Source organism: Eptatretus burgeri, chromosome 10 (genome assembly GCF_056783735.1).
Source record: "Eptatretus burgeri isolate ZD-2024b chromosome 10, Ebu_testis_v1, whole genome shotgun sequence".
In the NCBI taxonomy this organism is placed as follows: domain Eukaryota; kingdom Metazoa; phylum Chordata; class Myxini; order Myxiniformes; family Myxinidae; genus Eptatretus; species Eptatretus burgeri.
The window spans coordinates 81,959,992-81,984,991 of NC_140970.1; the positions used below are offsets into that span (position 1 = coordinate 81,959,992).

Below are 25,000 nucleotides of genomic sequence, written 5' to 3' on the forward strand. Positions count from 1 at the left end.
CCTGATGGAATGCCAAAATGGAAGGAGTGACAAAACCAACAGCTGAATTTCTCTTCTTGTGGAAGGGCAACAAAAATCTAACGACGAGCTATTTGGAAATGCAAGGCACAAAGCTCGCTCACAAAATAACCCGTTCATGCCCCTCCAAAGTCCTCATTCTGCTGTATTCTGCTTTTGACCAAAAATGCACATTCAAGTATATATATATATATATATATATATATATATATATATATATATATATATATATATATATATATATATATATATATATATATATATATGATGATGATGATGGCTCTCCTATTTTAGATGTACTTTTTCGTAGTCCTTTTTTTGTTTTGTTGTTTTTTTGGGAAGCGTTTCCTTCACCTGGCAGGACGCTGATATATACGTATGCTGGGTGTACCCTTTTATTTCCTTTCGTTATTGAACGTAATGAGAACATATTGTGATATTCTCACTTTAACCTAACTCCTAAAGGCTAACGACACTTCTAACCAATTAATCTTTCACATGGATAAAGTCCAGGGTCCTCGTTTCTTCCAGGGAGTGGTGTTAAGTTTTTTTCCATCTTGCTTGCTGTTGCTCTCTCGGCTTTTCTGGCCACCTCATTCATACTCGTCACTCGTTTCCTTAAAAACAAAAAGCAAACTCTAAACCAGTTTGTCCATTTTGTTCCAGAACATCTACTGAATATGGCACCAGTGCATATGTCATCTTCCCACCTCTCTCCTGAGTATTCCACTTTTGTTGCATTAGTAATCCCAGTTGATAAAATGATGATATTAGCGATTTTATTTATTCAAATCATATTTTTGGTTCATGAAAGCTGATTTAGCTTTGGCCATACACTCTCAGCTTTGTTGTCAACAGGATTCCACTTGAATGATGATATTAGCGATTTTATTTATTCAAATCATATTTTTGGTTCATGAAAGCTGATTTAGCTTTGGCCATACACTCTCAGCTTTGTTGTCAACAGGATTCCACTTGAAGAGGTTCCTATTACACAAATTAAAAAAGCAGGGGCTTTGCTCGCTTTTCAAAAAAGCACTTTCTGTCCTTCCTTGCAACGTCCTTTCCGTCGTGCCACCGGATTGCTACCTGAGGGTTCGGTTGTTTCTTTCTGTGTCTTCACTGCGATGATATTGATTGTGCAGCACAATATAATTTACTCTGGGCATGCACGTTCTCTCTTCCTGCGATGCCTGAAAATTAATCTTCGTGTTCACTACCGTTGAACATTAGTTTTCCCTTTAATTGCTTAATCCCAGTTAAATAGCATTTTGATGTTTCCTAATCCACAAAGATTTGTTTTTTAAATTTCTTTTAAGCACATTGTTTGTTTTTGTCATTTCAGTTGTAGTGAAGGTATTGTCATCTTGACTGTCTGTCAAGCAAGATAAGAAGCATTTTGCATCGACAATTGAATGTGGCACCAGTGTCAAAGCCGCCGAACTCAGAGGATTAGCTATGTATTCGCCCCGCTCACATGAACTGGCTTTTTGCTCAGTGATTGTGGAAGGATGGTTTAAATGATGGTGTAAATCGTTGAGCTGGCCTTTATGTTGAGAGATGGAGAAGCGAATGCACGTACATCTGTGCAGTGGAATCATCGGTGATGAACTATATTGCAGGAATGAAGGCACTAAGTGAATTATATGTAATAAACTGCATCATGCCACTTGACCTTGACCATCTTTTGGAGGTTATCACTTGCATTTGGAATTGAGGCATGTAGTCTATTCTTTTGTTGAAATACAGTATATTCTACCTCGTTCCCTTCGCTGCAATATGATTGTTTCCTTCTTTTATTCGGTGTGTGTTTGCATTCGATGTCCTTCAACTGCCTTCCGTGTACCATGAGCTTCCCTTCCCGCCCGTCTCCTTCTCTGCCCACCATCCACCGGATAAGAACGTTTTGTGGTCGTCGTGCCTATCCTCTCGGTTGTCTTGGACGAGTTTCTTCAAGTAATAGGGGCAGGTGCGATGGAGGGAAGGGAATCGATCAAATGCGAATAGGTCTGAATATGATGATCATTTGATACCAGCACTTGTGGGGTTCATTCGATCTAACTGCATATGTCTGCGGATACCCATTTAAACATGATTTTGCAGACAGATTACCGATTTGAAGGGCAAGTTGTACGTATCGAATAAGTGACGACCAGTTGTGCTTTCATACTTGATGACTGTTGTTGTATCATGGTTGTTGTAAAGCTGCCATTAGTGGAAGAGATGGCTTTCTTTGCATGCTCAAGGGTTTTCCTTCATGAGTTGGAGATTCCCTGTCTCCTTAAAAGGGCTTTCTCGTAACTTTTTTTTTTCTTTCTCTTTGTACCTTTCTGTCTGATCCCTTTCTCTCGTGCATTAATGCATGCTCATTGTCATCATTATTATTATTAGTCGTTTATTGTTGCTGGTGGAGTTTTCTTTTTTCCTGCACACCTTGCGATTTCTCTTTTGTTGCCAAGCAGAATATCCATCCGCTGATGCTGTTTGCTTACTTGGACCTTCCTGCGTCACTTCGACAGTATAGGTTGTTTCGCACAGTTTAAACCTCCACGCAAACCACTTTTCGCTGGATTGTCGACTTGACATGGAAATGACGCTCGCACGTTTTAAGGGTTTCGACGGAGCTTAGTTTTAATGGGGTAGAAATGAATGCCACCTTCAAAAATGCATGTGCCAATGTAGTTGTTTATTTACCATTGTCCTTCCTTGCCATCCAACCTGCATCGTGCTTCAGACTGATCTGTCACTGTGGTGTGTTGCATGTGTCTCGTCGTGCCCTGTCCAAAGCTTGGCTGTCACGTAGGCACCCGCCCACCTCCACCCGTTTTCCCTCCCACCTCCATACTCGCCTTGCGTCTTCCTTCTCCATCGTGTCGTCTTCCCACCCTCGTCCTGCGCTGTCATTTGTCCTCACTCTCGAACGGGAAACCGTCAGATCTTGGAGCCCAGGTCCATCAGGTAATTGTTCCTTCGTCGTCGGTTTAGATTCTTACTTTCATTGTTCTTAGAAGGTCGTTATCCCCATCTCACATTCATCCTTTCACGCAGCAACATCTAGCTCACATGCAGGTGGTTTGGCATTGGCAAGGTGCCACCACACGAGAAGGGTCTCTTATCCTGCGCTGCCTTGAGATAGCATGTTGCAAAATCCTTAAATAACCAACTGAGGTTGCACAGGTAGTTTCTGATTCTTTTGATTCTCTTGTGGACATGTGTTCCTCAGTTCAGCTCGTGCATTCCAGCAACAATGACGATCGAATGTTTGAATGACATGCTGATAGTGATTGTCGGTCTTCACTGTTTCGGAGTTTGGGAGAATGCCAAGTGTCGTCCTTTGTTTTATTCCTATCAGATACAAACCCATTAATTTGGGCAAACAATGAAAAACATTCCGATCACGGTCTTCATGAGGATGATATAAATCGTTTTCTGGAAATTCTGAGCTTTGAAAAAAATGACTAGTTTCGGACACTTTAGTGTGCATGTCCGCATTGCTTCAGTGACTAAGAATGTAGACAGAATGATTGTCAAGCAAGCTTAAACCTAAATTGGATACTGTTTGCTTTCTCCAATTGTTTTAATCTAAACAATGGCTAGTTGATTGCATAACCAGTCTGTCTTGGCATTTGAAACCCATGATTAAGATAGCCATGCAGCTCACTGATTTCCTGCAAACATGCTATAATAAATGGCCTGCTGTGCTCAGATCAGCAGGATTCTTTGTTGATGCACAGATACATGCTTATTGTCTTCGTGTTTGTGTGCACATCCCCTCCCTGTCCGTCATAATGAACTGAAGTACCATGATTTATTAGTAGGCCGAATATAGAGATTCTTTTAATGGGTTGATTCCCTGTCACGGTGACCTCAAATGATGCTCAGATCACCAATCCTTCCTCTATTGTTTTGAACAGAACTTGATGGACACATTGACTTTTGGGTTTGCTTCAAGATCGATGCTGTTCACGTGATTTCAGCACCTGTATTGGTGTGTGCTTTTTGTTAGTATTTATCCACTTTGAGATGTTTCTGGAATTCCAATGCCTCAAGAGTTGTGTGAGCATTGTTCAATTTAGACAGGGGTGTAAGGGGGTTCGAAACCTTTTGATGGAAACCACAATAGCTAAAAATTTCATGCAATTCCACTATTTGAGTGTTTCCTTTCCTTTTTTGTCACTGTTACCCTCTTGAGCTAGTCAGAAAAACCATAATCATTGCCCCCCCCCCTTAAAAATAATAAATGGCAAATATGTGAAAGGAAAATTACTATTTCGTATGCAGCCTGTGGCCGTTGGTTGCGTCATTGCTGGGAGTGCGGCTGTGCTGCTGATGCAGTGCCCCGTTCCCAGTAAGCTAGTACTTACTCATTTTGCCAACCTCAGAGGGATGACAGGCTGAGTCAACCCATCTGGTGTTGTTTAACGGAACGACAGGGGCTCAAACTCAAGATCAGAAAATCTTAAGCCAGCTACATTAACCATTAAGCCAACACCAGGCTTAAAGGAAAATTAGGAAGGAAAAACAGAATTTAATTTTATCCTCTTCATTTGTTGTCCAAGATATTTCGCCATCCATCGGTTAAACTGAAAATAAACCTCAACCTAGATTCTGAGTCGAAGAAGAAAACCAAGTTGAATAATCCTTTTGCCCTGGTGTCATGATCACTATCTTAAGTAAGCTGGAACACATGACAAGCAATACTTCATAGATGAAAGTATCATTGCGATGGTTGAAATTGCTTCTTCTTGATCGGCTTTGAGATGCGAGGCTTTGTCACAGCTGGAGCACATCTCAGGTCATTAGCAAGATCCAATCTATTTCTTGCCTCGGTTTTATTGTTGTTGATTGTAGAAATGCCAGCATCACAGCGATCAGTTGTGGTAAATGGGATGAGGACTTTGAGAACACTGTCAGAGAGAATTGAGTATTTACCTACCACCAGCTTTAAGCGAGAAGGTTGCCAGGTCAGAATCCTGAAAGTCTGCTTCCAGCGTGTTACCTTCTCGCAGACTAAGGAACTCGAGTTTCGTGGTGACATCATCATCTTTGATAACTATTTCCTTATTCCCCCACCCGTCCCCCTCCAAAAAATGCCTAGTCACCCCCCCCCCTCCCCACCACCCCAGGATAAGTACCCTTGCACACTATTTGCTTGTCCTTAAGCAATTCAGAAATAACAATTGGAAGTCGAAATTGCTTCCAACTATCTTGTTGCTTGGTTGAGTTTGGGGAATAATGTTCTTGTGGAGGTGTTTCACTTCTATCTTCATTAAGGCTTTAAGGCTCTTTATCCTGCTCTCACCATGATGGTTCGGCTCTTACCCTCCTTAAAGGGCACATACCCATGCACTTGTAAAAACGACAATTTCATGACACCCCAGTTCCCCAATCCCACCAAACATTCCCTTTTCTTTTCCTTCCCGTCATCGGAGTTCCTCCCAACATCCTCTTCATTGTCTCACCTTTCCTCCCAAGCTGTCAGAGCTTCGTATTTGTCATTCTTTTCTTCATATTCCTCAATTGTCTTCACACAATTCCATCCAAGGATGGTTCATGGTTGATCTGGACCCTTCGGTCGAGAAAGTAATAAAATCAAAAAGTGCAGGGGGATTGATGGAACTCTTTCTCAAGGTGTTTCCCTGCTTTACATGTGCACACACTTATCCCATTGATGTGATGGCAACTTCACGCAATTTGCACAATATTTGGGGATGGGTGTGCAGCCATTTGAGGATGTGCAATGGATTTTATAATCTGCGAACCGATAAGTGTATGTTAACTGCCGTGGGAAGTGAGGTGTGGTTGACATTTTGAGTTTTGGTCTTTCGTCGGAGTAAAAGAGGTCGACTGCATCGGAATAACGTCCTCCAGTGGGCTGGAGCTCCAACGGTTCATCGATTTTGATAATTTCTTTCACACGCCATCTTGGATCTTACGAGTGTAATTTCAGATATTTCTGTCTTTTTTCTCGACAATGATTCAGTCAAAGGCAATGGCCTGGTCACCACTGTCCATTACGAGCCCACTGATTCACACAGTTGTTATATTCATCCTCTCACGTTTCCCACGTTTATACGTCGTATTCCCTAGTCTCAATTCCTAAGGTGCTGCCATTTGCGCAACAATGATTCGGACTTCAAATTAAACTCTAAGGTGTGAATTCTTTGCCGAATACGGTTATCTCCTCTCTGTTGTGGCCGGTAGTGCATTGTACCATGCCTGCACATTGACAGACAAGTGGGTTTGCAACCCTCCTCTCTTAACAACCCACCTCCAAGTCAATAACTGAGGAAATAAATCGACTCACATTTATCCTTGCAAGGTAACCTCTCGGTTCAAAGAGCAATCCAGAGATACGTGAAGTTATTACAAAAGAATCCTGAAACTGGTTCGATTTTTCCACAACCGCCTCATTTCTTTTAAACCTCACAGGAATTTGCATTGGCTGTCAGGGTGGCCGAGAGGTACGCACACTCTCCTCTAAGCTGTCTAGCCTGGGTGTGAATCCCGACCCAGCTATCAACTGTCATACTGGTGTTTCACAGGCAGGGTGATTCATAAATGTGTGTGCCATCCCTCAGAAGGACGTTAAACTGGGCATCCCGTCTGCCTGGTGGATGTTAAAGGTCTCACGGGGTCCTTCGCGAAGAGTAGGCGAGCTATCGCCGGCACCATGAAACAAATTCCAAGTTCATGCCCCAACTACTTAGTCGAGCATCAGGTTGGGACAGCTGGTTTGTGAAAGACTTGGGCCCAGCTTTCCCCGGCCAACCCCATAAGTACGTGGGAATAATAGTTGCCATTTGAAGAAGAAGGAATTTGCATCATTGCCCTCTGACCCCCAGCCAGGAACTTTCAAATGCTCACCGAAGTGCTGTAGCCTGCGCTGTTATGAAAATTGCCAACTCCATTTCGAGACCTCAAAGTTCCTGACCACTTTGAGTGCACCTCCACTCGTATTATTTATTGTCAGGTGAACTTATTGTGTTGTGACAAAACTATGCATCAGAGAGACCCGGCAAACACTGGGCAATCGCTCCGGTGAACACTCACTTGATGTAAAATTTAACAAGCCACATCTCTCGAAGCATATCGCCTGACACTAGTCTTCTATTTGTTGCATTCCATCAACCACAGCCCTGTTCATGATGTATCTCTTCATACCAGCACTACTGAATCTCGAAGGAACAAAAAACAAAACCTTAGACTTTCAAACTTGACACATTAAGCTGTTTTGCTCTGTCAAAGGACAAATGCTCAACATCAGCCGCATCTTGCTTCCTACAGCAGTTAACGAATTCTGAAGACTTTCACTTTAAGATGAAATCCAATATTTAACTTGTCTGCCGAGTGATGCAAACCAACGTTAGCATTCGCGAAGACTTCTTGGATTTCAGGTTATCCTTTGAATGCCTTTATCATTCATAAACTTGATGCTGCCTAGATATTACTTGAGTGGTCCAAATGTGCAAATAGCAAGACGACAAGTCTGGACTGTGGAGACTGTCGGGGATTATTTGGAACTTCTCAATCCAACTCCGCTTGAGTTGAGTGGAACCGGATGAGGGTGAACGTTTTCATGCAGGAAAGTCACTCTCTCAACCGGCATACATTTGGCCATATTGTTTTAAGTCTTATGGAAGGGCTTGGACTGCATATTGTTTCAAGTCTTATTTCAATGGACAACGACTCACTGTGGTGCTGTGTATTCAGAGTTTGCCAACTTTCAAGAAATTCCACATAACTCAAATCGTTAAAGTCCCAAAACACCTGCCACACGTTTTTCGGCTGACGGAGGGAATTTGAAATTTTTTTGTTGTTCTTGTCGCTGCGAGGTCCAGCAATATATCGAGACCTCATTCTGGCTTATTTTGACTGGTATGCAACGACGAACCCATGGCCTGTCATCTCCAAAAGCATCTCAATCTCTCTGTACCATTCCTTGAGCATGGATGCAAATCATCACGCAAGTTGCCTTTTGAACAGATGTGATGTTCTTTTATTTGGTGTCCAACTTGCACTGACCGTATTTAAAATAATTTTTTTACTGCCTCTAAGGCTGGTGGATGAGCTGCAGCACAAATCACTCACACATGCAGACAGATAGATGAGACAACAGCAGATTTGACTTTCACACAAATACGACTGCTGAGATTGGGGAGGGGAGGGGGGGGTTACGTCACTTCCGAGTGCACTTTGGGTACAAGTGACGTCATTATTATGACATCGCTTTTCTCTCAGCACTCAGTGGGGCAATCAAGAAGGAAATTCCTCCTCCCCATGGATTCCAACCAATGGGAATTTTTTTCCATGCTCTTTCTTTTAAATGCTGAGCATGAAGCAAGAAGCAGCACATACCATTTTAAGTATTTTGGATGACTCAGCAAGGGTTTGAACCGCCGACTTCCCAGATTCAGAGCAGACACTCGAACCATAATGAACTTTCAATTGAGAATGAATGGTTGTTTCCAGTCTTGCAGCACTAACATCCAAATTCCTCTGCTATTTCTTGGATCGTAATCCAGCATTTCTCCAAAATCTTGTTCAACATGTTTCCCCAATTAGCTCACCAATTCACAGGTTTTTTTTTGGTTTTTTTGAGCACCCCGAATCATTTGATTCACACAGTTGTGTGAAGGACATCTATTCAAAAAAATTTGCGAAAGTTTCTGTGCATTTCACCTGGTTTGAAATTTTCCTTCACAAGGAATGTCCCGAAACACCTTCCACAGCTTACCTGACTGTTGACCTCCATCTTGGTTTTATCCAGAATGTTTTGACTTGTTGATATCACTTGCTGGATAATTTTTCTCAGAGTTCGACAATTTAATTTCACGAAATTTAAGTGTTGAACAATTATTTTTGCATGTTCTCAAATATAAACCCAATGCCAACATTGATTCACCCATAATATATTTGATATTATGTCGCGGATATATGCATAAAGCGCTAGCACGGGGATAGTTTGGGATTTGATAGGAATCGCGTGTCAGAGCAACAACTGTCCCATGATGGAACTGTGCCGGAAGTCCCACCCACCGAGCTCATATACTTGTCAAGGATGGGTGATGGGTTTTGATAATTTTGACAAGATGGCCACACAACAATCCTGTGACAAAATGAGACAACAATGACAATACCGACAACTCAAACAACAATCCTGTGATGGACTTGAAGTGTTGCCTACAGGAATGCTGAGTATGGGAAAATGCTTCGACAAAACTCTCCTTTGGGCTGGGCCAAACTGAATAGGAGGAGAAGTTGCAAGTAAATTTAGAAGGTGTAAGCGGAATTGTAAGACTGCTCATTATTCCCATGAAATTTCGTGGCTATGTGAGAAGCGCAAGAGGCAAAGACAAACGCACAGACACTGTCCTTTTATTTACATACGTATTATAGCACTGTTTAAAATTCTCAAGTATTTTGTGGTCAGTGTTTATTCCAAGCACTGTTGACATTACTCCACCCACTGAGACCTTGTTCTCACCTTTCCACAATTTCCTCTCCTTATGCTGTGGTGCATCCGTTTGTTGTCATCCCACTGTTTTTCTTTTGCCCACTTTTGTTGAATCCATTGTCCCTAGCTATCTCTGTTGTTCCATTATCTCGCTCTCACTCTCGCTCTCTTCCCCTCTATCTCTCTCTTCCTCTGATGTACCGTACGCTTCACAGAGCATCGTTGCTGCCAAAGCAGCTTCTTGAGCAAGGGCTATACTCGATCGTTTGCAATTGCCTTCTCAGTAGTAGTTGGGCAGGAATTTGTAATTTGTTCATTGTGCTGGCAATAACTCGTCTAATCTTGGTGAAGGGCACCGTGCGATCTTTAACGTCCACCAACTAATACCGGTAGATGGGACACCCAATTTAACGTCCATCTGAGGAACACGTTACATTGATGAATCACCCTACCTGTGAAACACCATGATGACAGTTTATAGCTGGGTCAGGATTCAAACCCAGGCTAGAGGGCTAAGAGGCAAGTGTGCGTACCTCCTGGCTATCTTGCCAGCAAATCATCCTCGATACGTATGAAAAATAAATGGCCCCAAATTTTTCAAAAGTCACCTCATGACATGGAGGCTGCATGATCAAAGCTCCATTCTTGAAAACTGTTACAAAACTGTTCAGTGGAAGCACATTTTGCAAAACGATTCAACACCAATCAAAATAGATTATATTGACCATGCAGGCAACAGTAATGTAATGAAGTCTATGCAAACAAAGTTTACGGCTCAAGGTCGTGAGTTGACCTTTGGACCACTTGAACTTTTTTGTAAACTTCCATTTTTTTTTTGTTACTTACAGTAATTAATTTGCTTATCAATGATAAGAAAAACAAAAAAGGAGGATTCGGAGGCCGAAGAAGTGAATTTATTTATTATTTTTTTTTTCATCGCTTGGCTAAACCACAGGAGTTCATGCTGTATTTGTGTTTTTCTGGAGTGACCATGGTTCATGGAAGAGCTTGGACAGATTGCATCACTATAAGGAGACCGTGGATTTCTAAGGGAATGAAATATTCAACCAAAAGCGACACAGACTGAGAGACAGAAAGAGCTTAGCAATTAGATGTCATGGCTGTAGTTTGGTTCCCATATGGGAAAAGGGCATAAATACTTGTACGATGTTCACAATTCATGAAAAGCAAAGGAATGGTTGATCACACGTACCTGTGTGACTGCATTTGGCAGGTGACTGTATAATGGTAATTCCTCTTCCTCCTCGAGTTTTACTGTGCATGCAAACAGAAAAGCAGGGTTAAACTAGAGGGGGAGCACTCGGTAGAGTGCAAAACCTCCGCCGCCAATACTGCTAGGTCACTCAAGTGAACCTGATATCCTATTCATTCAATTTGACGTCAACAGTGCTCTCGGAGTTATAGTTTGCAACTTTCCCTTTTACTTTTAACTTTTACATACTCAATTCATTCGTCATAACTGGATTCCTTGAGATAGAAATTGATTTTACGTGGGTATATCCACCTGAAGTTCCAAAATCAGCCGCAATTATAATTTTGGCATGTTTTTTGTTGGAAATCACTACTAACATGTAGAAATGGAAAAAAAAAAATCGAAATTTTGTTGAAAAAAAAGTTGCAAAATTTTTTTTTCTCTAACATTTTTTTTTTGGGGGGGGGGTTGGAAATCACTTAAAACATGTAGAAATGCAAAAAAAAAAAAATTCAAATATTTTTTCAAAGTGACCGCCATAGCGGCCATATTGGATTTTGGACCAAGTCCAAAATCAAATGGCATGATCCTTGGACCAGACCTAACCCCCCCCCCCCACCAAGTTTCGTCGAAATCCGTCGAGGAGTTTTTCCATAATACTGTTCACAAACAAACAAACAAACAAACAAACAGAAAGGGGTGAAAACAGTAACCTCCTTCCATCTTCGATGGCGGAGGTTAACAATTGGTTCATGTCTGTCTGTCTGTCTCTGTCTATAAAAATCAGTTTATGATCGAGGAACAATTTGATTTCAATTGAATGTTGTATTCTGAACACAAATCGGAACATGAATCGAAAAACAAGTTTGTTGTTTTACCTACTTTGTCTCTGCATTTGGCCTGATCGCACATGCGCAGAGAGGAGTGAGATACTTTCAAAAAAATGTGTCTGCCCCATCTGGTAGTCAAACAAAATTGAAAATCATTCCAAACAGGAAACACTGGGGAAAGAAAATCATTCCAAACAGATGAAAAATCATGAGAATGACCATTCACACCATCCTGTCCTGAGGGCAGAATGATTGTGTGATATTATGCAAGGTTCACGGACAAATTGAATGTAGATTGTGCTCGGAAATGCAAAGCAAGATGTTGAAAGACTCCCCCCACCTCCTTTTTCTCAAGACTGCACGGGTTAAGACGTTCTATGAACTCTCGAGTCACCCCCGCCCACCAAAGGTGGATGGAGGTTATGTTTTCACCCTTGTCTGTCTGTTTGTTTGTTTGTGTGTTTGTGTGCAGGATGTCTCAAAAAGTTGTCAATGGATTTGGATGAAATTTGATGGGCAGGTTGCGTGTGTGATGAGGACAAATTAATTAGATTTTGCTGAAGATCAGAATCCAGATTCGGGCAGAAGTATTTGCTTTACTGAGTGCCCTCCTTGTTTTGAAAAAGCAAAGGAATGGGTTGTCTCTGAATTTGGCCTGATCAGACATGCACAGAGAGGAGTGAGATTTAAAAAAAAAATTATTCTGTCTGCCTGTCTGGGAGTCAAACAAAATTGAAAATCATTGCAAATAGGAAACACTTTAAAGTGAGGTATTTGCTCAGATAATTATTGATAGGGTACGCCACCATCTGCTTGAGCACCAGCGCTCAAGCTTTACAAAGTCAGGTTTTACACCAAAGAGGTCAATGATCGACCGTATCCTTGCCCTGCGGATCCTCACTGAACGCAGACGAGGGTTTCGGCAGGGGCTGCTTGCAGCCGATGTTGATCTCTACAAAGCATTTGATTCAGTGAATCGGGATGCCCTCTGGAGGATTTTTGATCTTCTTGAGGTGCCACCAAAACTGATCGATCTGATGTCTGAACGATACTCTGGTACTGAGAGTGCTGTGAGATGTGATGGTACCATCTCTGACTTATTTCCAGTTGTTACTGGAGTTTGTCAGGGGTGTGTACTGGCCCCCACACTTTTCAGCACCAGTATGGACTGGATTCTGGGGAGGATGTTGGAGAGATCAAGCTGCGGTGCATCGTTTTGGAATGTCAAGATCTCGGACCTTGATTTCGCAGATGATGCAGTCATCTTTGCGGAGACTTTAGATATCCTTTTGGGGGCCCTCGAGGTGCTGAATGAGGAGTCTGAGCTGATGGGATTACGGGTTTCCTGTGCCAAAACTAAGATCCAGGCTTTCAATGACATCTTGGATGCTGCTATCCTGTCTGTACCTGTTTGTGTTGAGGATGTTGAGGTCATGGAGAGATTCACTTTCCTTGGCAGTGATGTTCATGTCTCTGCTGGCTGTGAGCCAGAGGTCAATAGACACCTGGGTCAGGACTGGGGAGTTATGGATTCACTGGATCATGGGGTGTGGCACCGTCAGTACCTGTGTGGGAGGACGAAAGTCCGACTCTTCAGGTCATTTGTGCTTCCAGTCTTGCTCTACGGATGTGAGACTTGGACTCTGACCAGGGATCTGAGACGGAGACTTAATTCCTTTGGTACCAAGTCTCTTCGGAGAATCCTTGGCTATCGCTGGTCAACTTTGTGTGCAACGAGCGGTTGCTGAGAGAGATTCAAATGAGATTTGGTACCTGCATTGTCCATGAGCATCAGCTGCGGCTGTGTGGACAGGTGGCTCGTTTTCCTGACGCTGATCCTGCTCACCAGATTCTCTCAGCGAGGGAGTCTCGTGAGTGGAGGAGGCCAATGGGTCGACCATGTGCCTCATGGTTGCAGCAGGTGGATCAGCATCTGAAGGAGATGGGGATGGGCCAGGCATCTGCCTGGGGGATGGCCAGACGGAGGTTGCTGGAGTACGGGGGAAAGTGGACGCAACGACCTGCTTCTCCGGCGCATGCTCCCATACCTGACCTGACCTGACCTTCTAGTTACCTCTGCCACCGAAGGTGGAAGGAGGTTATGTTTTCACCCCCATCTATCTGTCTGTGTGCAGGATATCTCAAAAAGTTGTGGATGGATTTGGATGAAATTTGGTGGAGCGGTTGGGTGTGTGACAAGGATGAACTGATTCGATTTTGGTGGATGAACTGATTCGATCCAGATTTGGATCAAAAAATTGTTTAAGTGATTCTTCACCATTGACAGATGGGACCAAAAGCGATATATATAGCACGATATTTCTAAAATGTATTCAGCCCGATATGTTCTCCTGGATCAGGCAGGCATTGCGTGGCGGAGGTATGCGCTTCACCAAGTGTCCTTTTGGTTCTCTGTATTTGGACATTTGCTACAAATGGTGTGGTAGCAATCTTTTCTTTTCTTTTTTGGTGTGGGGGTGGGGCTAAAGGGTGCTTGGTGAGTCGGAAGTCAAGTCAAGTCATCATCGGAAATCAAGTCATCCCCAAGGTCATCTGCCATCTGCTTGGAAATCTGCTAACATCACTGCCCTGCATAAAAAGGTGCAAAAACAGATCCCTGTAACTACAGACCAATCAGCCTTCTCCCAATCATCAGCAAGGTGATGGAATCCATCATCGCTTCAGACATGAAATCCTTCCTCTTCTCCAATGGCTTGATTTCCAATCATCAATTTGGTTTCAGACCAGGTCACTCTACCCTGGATATGCTGCTTCTGCTCTCCCATCAATGGATGGAGGTCCTCAATGCCAGACAGGAAATCCGAGCCGTATCCCTGGACATATCACGTGCTTTTGACACAGTCTGGCACCCTGCCCTACTCACCAAACTCTCTTCCCATGGTATTCAAGGCCATCTCCACTCATGGCTCGCAGACTTCCTCTCCTGTCGCAGTCAACGTGTGGCCCTAAATGGAGTTCTTTCATCCCCTCTTCCTGTGCAGGCTGGAGTTCCTCAAGGTAGCGTTCTGGGCCCTGTTCTTTTTCTGGTTTTCATCAATGATCTCTCGGACTCTCTGGAAAATCCTCTATTTCTCTTTGCCGACGACTCCACCCTCTGCCGTACCATCTGTCATCCCTCAGACCGGCAAGCAGCAGCTTCTTCACTCACTGCAGATCTGGATAAAATCACAAACTGGTCCAACACGTGGAACATGTCTTTCAATCCAGACAAATCTCACACTCTCACTATGTCTCTTCGAAAGGACCGTTTACAACCCCCCCCCCCCCATCCAATTTCTCAACAATCCTCTGGAAGAAGTCTTTTCCTTCAAGCTTCTAGGTCTCACTATCTGCCATGACCTTTCCTGGGAAAGTCACATTTCCAACCTCGCCTCAAAAGCCAGTCGCCGACTGGGAATCCTCCGTCGTGCTAAGTCCTTCCTGGGCCCTCTTGAGCTCCTGACCGCTTACAAAGCTTTTGTCCGTAGCCTGATGGAGTACTGCTCTCCCCTCTGGGCTGGTGCTCCTGCCTCCCACCTTTCTCGGCTTCACGCTGTCGAAACCAGGGCATTTAAGATCATCGGCATCTCCCGCAATGAAGCTGAGTCTTTGGGCCTCTCACTCAATCACCGCAGGTTGGTCGGTGGTCTTTCTGTCTTCTACCGACTCCTCTCCAGCCTTGCCCCCCCTGCTCTCTCTGCGATTTGTCCCCACCACATTTCCACAGGGCGCTCAAGGTCCGCCAACAACCCCTTCTGGTAAAACTACCAAAATCACGAATCACTGCTCATCTTCACTCTTTCATTCCTCTTTTTTCCCGCCTTTGGAATAAACTTCCTCACTCTATTCTTTCCCATTCTTCCCTGCAGGCTTTCAAAACAGCTGTTCACCACCACCTCTTATCTTCCCCCATCCAAATCCTTGATCTTTTCTACCCCCGATAATCCACCCAAGCCCACTTCCTTCATTTCTCCTGCTTTCCTTCCTGAAAGTCCCTGAAATGTCCATCTTCTCTTCGCCATGTTCCCTGTCCCATCCCCATCCCTCTCCCTTCCACAGTTCACCTAATGTGTCTGTTCCCCACTGTTTTGTCCCTTCCACTCCCGCCCCTCTTGTCTCATGCCTCCTTGCTGTGAGTTGTGTGTTAGCTCTCATACGAGCCTCGACCAAGGTATACAAAAAAAAAAAAAAAAAAAAGTGTGCCTGCATTAGTGATGGGGTAAAACATCTGTAAGCCTTTAAGCCGCAAACTGTAAAATGTGAGCATTATGCGGTATAAAGTATAACGCACCGATTTATTTGCATTTTCATGCATTAAACAGTTGTAATTATTTTAAAAGCTATTACAGCAGTCCAGATGGTTTTAGTAAATTGGAATGACATTTCTTGTCCACGTTTGCGTGTAAGTGCAAGAGAAATCATCGACATTGAAACCAGTGTAACGAGAGTAATTTTCATGTTGAACCCAATCTGATACTTTGTATTTACATTTTGCTTTGCGGTGTAAACAATTTCACACTGTGGTGTACTTTCACAATAACCATTTGGCATCCAGGGTTTTCAGACGCAGTACTGCAGGGGAAGATCTGCGATTGATATTCTTTGTGTACAGTGAGATCTGCTGTGCACAAGATATATCCAACAGTGTGGTAACATTTCTCAATGGTTTATGCAGGATTAATTTTTTCACAGGGGTCCAGTTACTCTCTGACAGAGCTTGGGGTAGAGAAGGGGTGGGGTAGAGAAGTTGGTATCAAGGGGGTGGGTAAAGCTAATTCATATAAACAGATATACCTCGTTGTTTGTATGAGATGTTGGTGTAGTTTCTCCAAACTTACTGACAATTTAAGGTTGAGTCAATAAAATTCTACCTTGGCTGAGGATATGTGAGTGCAATGCCTATCTCATTTAATATTCTTTTAATCAGGTTTGAAATGATACAACACAAACAAGCAACAGCATGAACTTACGGGTTAAAGCAGTTCGGATTGCACTATGTCTTGCCATCAGAGAGGATTCGTACAACGTTGCCTTTTTATTTTTATGGAACCTTACCAAATGCAGTCTTCACACAAATCCTAGGATTGGTTTGGTGACATCAAAACACTGTGACGGTGCACTGCAAATTGATTATGCCAGTGATATTTCACTTGACGTCCACGTGATGTTGTTAGACCATCCCAGCCACTGCTGACTTTCAAGCCGTGGCGGCCCCACGAACAAATTCTCTCAATCGGCAATTGGTATTGTTTGTAACTTGGAAACATTTGCAATGTTGCAGCAAGGCAATATTAAAACGAGACTGGAGCAGGACTTTCAGGGGGTTCACGAGCACCCGATGAACCCCCTGTCAATGGGTATTGCCAAAGGTGGGTACTTTTTTATTTTCCTTATCAAGCTCCATGTTAAGCTTTCTGATTTATCCGGCAATACTATGTATATGTCCCATTACAAGAATAGTTAACTTATCTTGCAGTTATTGTAATATCGTGTTGCTGCACAGTTAGCTTCACCTTTGATTTGGACCAAATGGCTGGTGATGTGAAATATGATTGACTTGAGGGATTTGGTGACATTCTGATCCATCATCCATAACATGTATGAACATTCCATTTTTGTAAGCTTCCAGCTGACAATTGTATATAAATCTAAAACATGATGGAGTTGTATTGTGAATGTATCGAGGAAGAGGATGTGGATATTTGTCGAAGTCTGCCTCTGTCGTGGTCTACTCTGCTCTGCTATTGGTGTTACCCCCTCTATCTACTGTTTCTTTTGTATCCTGTTGTGACCTGACAAGTTCAGTGCACTAGCTCTTCCATGAGCTTCGACTATACAAAAAAAGGGAAGCAGCACGTACCATTTAAAAAAAAAAAAAATTTGGAAGGACTTGGCCAGGATTTAAATCACTGACCTCCCAGACTCGGAGCAAATGCTCGAACCATTGTGCACCAATGTGCTAAATCGGTGTTTTCAACATTTTGTTGTGGGGGAGGGGGCAATGCTGCAGTACCAGCACCACCACCATTAGAGATGCATTCACTTTGGAACATTGCATCAATATCAGACAATGTAATTAGGGACTATGTGGCCTATGTTGTGGTGATGTGTACACCAAGAAAGGTCAACGAAAGCAACCAAATGTATAAAGGTTTCAATTTTGTGAATTTAAAGGGAAATTATTATATAATGTACGAACTACATGGCACATGCACAGTAAACTTCTGATTTTGTTATTTTTCCTTAATCATACAAATACAATGGACAGGGAGAATCCATCCATCCATTGGGACCATACTCTGTGCAGAGCGTTGATACTGCCGAAGCAGTCTCCTTGGCTATTGGATGCAATCCTGGACGGGTCACCACTCCAACACAGGATACCAGCAAGCTGGCACTTATTTATGCCTACTTCGGAAGGATGACAGGCAGAGTCAATCCCACCAGGTATTATTTCAACAGCCGAGTGGGATTTGAACTCAGGACCCTCGTATCCCAAGCCCACCACCCGAACCATTAAGCCAACACCAGGCATACGTGGAGAATCTGCGAGAAAAACGCAGAAGGTTAAAAATTAATATAATGGGCAATCTTAGTTTTTTTTTTTTTTAAGGGAATGAGTCAGGTGAAAATGACTGGAAAACTGTCCTTTCCAGCTTGGCATCCATTTTCATTTCAGCAATTCTGTTCCTTAGTTTTTGCTTGAGCAAATTTGTTGTAGAAAATGTTTTGCACAAGTTATAGCAAACATTGACCGCAAACTGGTGCCAAGACTGTGCACTTCAAGATAATCAAGATGTGGAAAGGTTTTCTGCCAAAAATCTATTAGTTTATCACTCGTACCAAAGCAAAAATAGCTTTCTTGAGCAGCTTTCACCGAGATGAGTTCCATCTCAAAATTGCCACAATCAATGCCCAAAACTGCCAAATCCAGCGTTCTCGAGAGATCGAACTGGAATGAGTCTTCCAAGGAATTGAAAGCCTGCACTTCCACATTTTCAAAGGAGGTAAACCTGGCATCAGTTTTTCTGTTTTGAATTGCAAAGAAAGCTGTGGGGGTCATTAATAATAAAAAATAAACTCCGTCTTTATTCATTTCTTCAGCACAAAGTGTAGCAACGCTAGTTGAAGTCGGCATCACTCAAATACTGGCAGGAAAGCTCGAACTTTGAAATGGATTCTCGAACCTTCGCGACCATCTCCAAGATGCTCTTGTTCCTGCCCTGCAGGTTCGGTTTCAGATCATTCAAATGCCATGTCAGGTCGTTGAGTAAGAAGATGCCGCAAAGCCATGGGTTGCATGATTTTAAAGGAGGAAAAGGTCAACATGATACCATACATTTCTTGGAAATCTCGTTTTTAAGTAATAAAAATGTGAAATCACAAAATGTAGTGAAGTGTTCAATGAATGTGGATGAAGAGGCTGTTGCTCTAATCGTTTCCAAGGTAACTAACACTTTGACATTTATTTAAACTTCATACAGAAAGAAGTACGTGGGATAGGTTTTACCTTGAATGTGTTTAATGAGATGACATGTCGGATGGAAAAAAAAAAATGGTGAAGAATGACCAGAAATATTCAAAAAATGTTTTTCTCTCCTTTTTTTTTATTTTTGAAAATTTTGCATTATACTCCACAAGAATGTACGAAATTCCATCTGCAGCATTAATATTGTCAGTTGAAAAACATTGGGGTAGTTCTAACTTGGGAAATTCTGCCAGCCTACAGCATCAGTCGGCTTCCATCGGGTGACTCGTTTCCTGGGCAGCACTGCTCTTAAAGACGTCTCCATAAACTTTTACAGTATTACAAACCCTGTCATTATCGTGAGAACGTATTCCAAACCACCATTTTAACGGTCCAATTGCCATCGGTCCATGATGTACGTTCTTGACGTTATGCCAGTTTTTTTTTTCCTGACCTGTGCTTTTGTTTATTTATGTAAATAAAAAAAACCGAATGCGTAGAATCAAAACAAAGATGACAGCAACGTCTGTAATTGTCAACATTTGGATTTATATCTATCAAACTGGTCACATGAAGCTGATTAAAGACAGTCTGGACGTGCACGTGATGGTGTTGGTAATGCGTTGCTTTTGGAAACCTGACTCGGACTTCTTTTGACAACTAATTTGACAGTCTACACCCTCAGTAGTCCTGATGTTTTGTTGATGCCAGGTCAAGATGGATAATTAATCGGCTGGTATTGCAGCTGTTTGTGCCTCCAGCAAATAAGGCATTCCAGGTATACCATAGTAACTTCTCCAAGACAAAATTCCCACTCGTTTCATGTCTGTGTGACAACTTTATTGTGGGAGCTCTGTCATAAGATTGCCTGGATAACACTGATGGAGCAGTATGTTTATGGGGTTGTTATCAGTAACAAGCTCCTTGATATCTATGCCAAAGTGTTTTTTGAGTTTGCTTCTCAAAAAGCACCATGTGTGTATCGAGTCGTCGTTTGGTGGTGGCCATATTGGCTCTGACCGCCAAACATGCCATCACCACAAACGGCAATGAATTGTAACTTTAAGATGCTTGTGCGTCATCTATTTTTCCATAAGACATCTTGGTATGCATCTCCCAAACTATACTTTGATTTGTGGGTGGGGGAACTCAGGGCTATGTCCTTCGATGATGACCTTTTACTTTCTCACCGCATTAAAAAAAATGCTCCTACCCTCCCCCATTCTTCCTTGCCCTTTTCCTTTTACCTCTTTCAAATTTTTTTTCGATTATTCCCTTTCGTCTGAGTAGATGACAAGTACAATTTGTTGCATTCTGCACTCCATAATGAGCAAAAATGTCAATGCAAGCCTTGCCCACACTGGCTTCAGCAGAACATGCATCGGTTTCAATGCAGTTTACACCGACTACATTTGATCAACAAGAGTAAACCTGAATGCTGTCAAGGAGCTAAAATCAGTGAGCGCCTCGGGCTAGGCCATATGCAGAATCGTGCAACTAAATAAGGAGTGATGATGGCATTTTCCAATTGGAAACAAAGGTATCTCCAATTGCATTGTGTTTCGGAGTTGTCTTACCCCAATCGTTATTCATGTAAGTGGAGCGACACTTGTCAATGTTTGTCCAATCCAACGAATAACTGTTGGTAACAGAGCTAAAAAATCTCACACACCTTGGCGACTTGTTTATAATTTGTGAACAGTTTGGCAAAACCAGTTCAATTGGGCCTTGTTTTCGTACGGGAACGGGATGCATTTGCCTACACCCGAAACTCTGTGCAGGAGCTATCTTCAAAACCACTTGCAAATAAAAGATTGAACTTGCCTGACAAATTTAGTTACTCCCGTCAGCTCCGAGTTGCTCCAAGGTGACTTCTTGTGCCAGTTAAATGATTTTCAAGATTACTCCACTTTGTTTCAGCTCCCAAATGGTAAAGTGGATAACTTATTGACCTCTACCTTAAGTCTCAACTTTCCTAATGGAGACGTAGACTTTTGTTCCACCTCAACTTGTTTCTGCATGGAGAAGTTTTGACCTGTTTAATAATGGACAAAACACACCGGTTGCATCTTCCATTTCTAATCTTGTGTGACTGCATGTGGAGTCGTGTTGGGATGAGCTAATTTGATCATGAAGTCTTTTGCTTTCAAGTGGTTTTCATTTCTGCACAGTGTCCTTGTATGGATTTGCAGCAGTACTTTTTGTGTAAATCAGGAAGGTTGTCACATTCCTTAAATGAGGAGGGTGCGATATCTAGCTCGCCTGCTGGATATTTAGTAGAAGAACATAATCTATTTAATATTCCACGTGTCAGTTTAGTGTACTGTATAAGTCGCAAGGCAAATGCTTTGTGGGATATTTTTGCTTTAGATGATGGTATCGTGAACCTCTTTCTTTCTGGTGTGTGGGTGCATTTTGGTCAACATTTGGTGCTTGTGTTTCTTTTTTTCGGATTTGTTTTTCGTCATCAGATTGCAAATGGATACCTTGTTATCATGTTTCTGTCAAAAAATAATTAATCGTCCCATAGAAAGATTTCACGCTTGGGATGGTGCACAAGGATGTCGGTTACTCTCGGCGAACCTTCAACTTTCGAATTTAGAATTTTACTTTCCGTGCTTTGAGTTTACCAAATGTACAAACGAGTTCCTTTTGGTGAATGTTTTGTGCAATTTCATGTTCTATTGATGACGTGGATAGCCCACCAAGTGTTTGTTGCATCATTGAGGAACGAATGTATGTTTTTTCAAAAAATAATTAATCGTCCCATAGAAAGATTTCACGCTTGGGATGGTGCACAAGGATGTCGGTTACTCTCGGCGAACCTTCAACTTTCGAATTTAGAATTTTACTTTCCGTGCTTTGAGTTTACCAAATGTACAAACGAGTTCCTTTTGGTGAATGTTTTGTGCAATTTCATGTTCTATTGATGACGTGGATAGCCCACCAAGTGTTTGTTGCATCATTGAGGAACGAATGTATGTTTTGATCAACGTTAGTTTGGAAAAGCTTCACTCAACACTGTTCACAGAAATAGTGGGTGAAGAGGATGTGGTGACATTAACTCTGAGATTATTTTTACACACAAAGTTCAAAACATCTCGTGGTCATGCCCTCTTTGGAACTCGTCTTGCAATGGATCGCAATTATTTGGACGAATCAGAAGCGTCAATATCTTTGGAGTCCCCATGTTGTAAAACTTGCATTTGCTTCAAGCGTTATTCCATAGTTTGCTTTGATGTTTTGTCCTGCAAAATGTGAACATCAAACAGGAAGCCAAAGGCAGAACTAATTTGATGCTTCTGTGTGAATCTTTTTTTCAACTGATTGTATTGCTGTGTCAACACGGTCCGCTTGTGGAAGTAGGTTATGTTTTCATGCCTTTTTGTCTGTTTATGTGCATGATGTCACAAAAAATTTGGAGACAGATTTGGATGAAATCTGATGGACAGGTTGTGTGTGTGACAAGGAAGAATTGATTCAATTTTGTAATTTCATGAATAATTTTTTCATTCATTTTTTGCCGCCCCCAAATTTTTTCGCTCCAGGCGACAGCCTGGTTTGCTTAATGGTTGTACTGGCTCTGCTCCTCACCAACCCACCCTCCAAACCATTGCATAACTGTCTGAGGAATGAGTAGGTACTGTTGTATCCAAAATCCATCGACCTTGCAAGCAAATTTAATCAATGTGCAGGTTGGTTCCTGAATTGAACTCCATATATGTTTACTTCTCCCACAATTTCCCGACAACTAAACATTGTTTTATTTTCATTTCTCAGGATCGATGTTTGTCTGGAATGCTTTTATGTGGTTTATTTATTGATTTATTTAATAGGAGACCTGACTTGTGTGATCTTCACTTGTGGTTTCAAGTTGTTTGATCCTGGAGTATTATTTCTCTTAACCGCTTCTTTACTCCCTCTGCACCAACCATAGCATCCTCTCGAGTTGATATTTTCGACCAGTAAACGCAATGGATGGCTTTGGCATCCTTCCCATGCTTTCTTTTGTCAATGTTAATGTAAAATAATAATTTTTTTTTATCAAATTCTCAAAAGCATGCAAATAAAAACCTTGGTGTATTTATGTTAATGTACAATAATGCCACATCTGCACACTTCCTTGGTAGATGAGTGTACATGAACATCGTAATGAAGATTCATTTAGTTTAAAGTGCCGCAACTCATGCATTTCCTTCAAGCGTTTGCTTTCTGGTTTCTACATTTATTTTTCCCCCACCAGCTATTTGTAACATTCTTTTTTCTTCGTTTAACGACCCCTGTGCATTTCCGTGTCACCCTGGTGGTAAAATACACCCACCCAGGAGTTCCACAGAGGATTCGAGTGGTGGAGACTTAAGGAAAATTGTGTATATATATATATATATATATATATATATATATATATATATATATTTTTTTGTCCAATGCAAGCATCCCAATAAATGTTTGTTTTCCTATTGAGACCATGAAACGGAATTTACATTTGTTTGTTTGTTTTTTAAAACGGAAAATCACTGCCTCCACAATTCCTTCACGAGTTTATACCCTCCGTACAAATTCCTGAAATGCCTTTTTAAAAATATATATTATATTGGGTGCTATTGGCTAAAGAAAATTAAGTTCAACATTTCATTTTAAATGACATGTCTTAGCATAAACATAATTTTTTCTGACCTGATGCTAGTTCTAATTATAAGAAATATTTTTACTTGGTAAGTGTGTATTGTAGCCAATGGCATGGTACAAAGGTAGTGGACTTATCATTGAGCTGTCTTATCTGGGTTCTGTTATTGGCCCAACTGCAAACTGTTGGATTGTTTCTTTGCAGGCAGAGCAGTTACATCACAAAGTTCACCGTCCCTACAAAAAAAACAAAACAAAACAAAAAACTGGGTATCTCACCTGTTAGCAATAGTTTGTACTCGTTAAATATCCCACTCTGTCTTTTATGCCTGGTGTTGGCTTAATAGTTAGGGTGGCGGGCTATGAATCCTCAGTTCCTGAGTTCAAATCCCGTTCAGCTGTTGAATTAATACCAGGTGGGGTTAACTCTGCCTGTCATCTTTCCGAGGTCGGCAAAATGAGTGCCAGGTTGCTGGTATATTGTCGGACTGGCGACACGTCCAGGATTGTGCCCAATTGCCAAGGAGACTGCTTAAGCAGCACCAACGCTCTGCACAGAGTATGGTCCCAATCTCCTCCTCCTCTGTCTTTTGCGAAGAGTAGGCGCGTTATCACCAGGACTCCGAACAAATTCCAAATTAAATATTGGCCGACCCCACATCAGGGTTCAGGGATTAATTTGGGCCCTTATAGATAAAACTAGCACATTGCCCACAGAGTGATTGCATCACCCCACCCCCCACGCCCCCTAGTGACACACACACACACACACACACACACACACACACACACACACACACACACACACACACACTCCTGTGGCCAACGACATTTTTTTACTGTAAGTAAACTTGCATCCATCCCCTTCCCCCACCTCCCAAGCCTCAACCTTCCCCTTCCAACTCTGGCTCATCTTTGCTCTCCCCCACCCCTAAAGCATTAATCCCCTCCAAAGTCAAGCATTCAACCCCCCCCACACCACCCCTCTGCCCCAAAGTCTCAACCTCCCCTTTCCAATTCTGTCGCATCTGTGCTCTCTCTCCTCTCCCTCCTTACCCTCATCCCACTCATTAAAGCAAAACGGACATTCTCACATCGAAAGAGTGGAATATGTAACACTTTTTCCACTCCTCTATTATGCTATCACTGACTTCACAGAAAACCGTCACGGTCACCTGTCCAACTTACAATTTTAAGAGAAAATAGTCGGAAATAATAGCAATGTCCTAACCTCCATGGTAAAAGTGCTGCTTCAGAGAATGCCACATAGTTATTTGGGTGGTGTATAAACAACAGAGCGCTGCCTCGATCGCTGAGGCATATCTTCACAAGGACCGTGACACCTATCAGCTCAAAATCCCTTTAACTGTCGCTCTGGTTGGTTTACA

The 25,000-nt window shown here is 42.3% G+C and overlaps 1 protein-coding gene across 8 annotated transcripts in view; it reads left to right on the forward strand.

Annotated features, from left to right (window-relative positions):
- Nucleotides 1-25,000, forward strand: part of LOC147018977 (plasma membrane calcium-transporting ATPase 3-like) — a 330,377-nt gene that overhangs the window by 165,104 nt on the left and 140,273 nt on the right. The window contains exon 1 of one of the 8 annotated variants that reach the window (XM_085899112.1): nucleotides 2,849-2,976. The exons of the other annotated variants lie outside the window; for them this stretch is intronic. The gene's annotated coding sequence lies outside the window, so the exon portion shown is untranslated. Of the gene's footprint in view, nucleotides 1-2,848; nucleotides 2,977-25,000 lie in introns of those variants that run through there. 8 annotated transcript variants of the gene reach the window in all.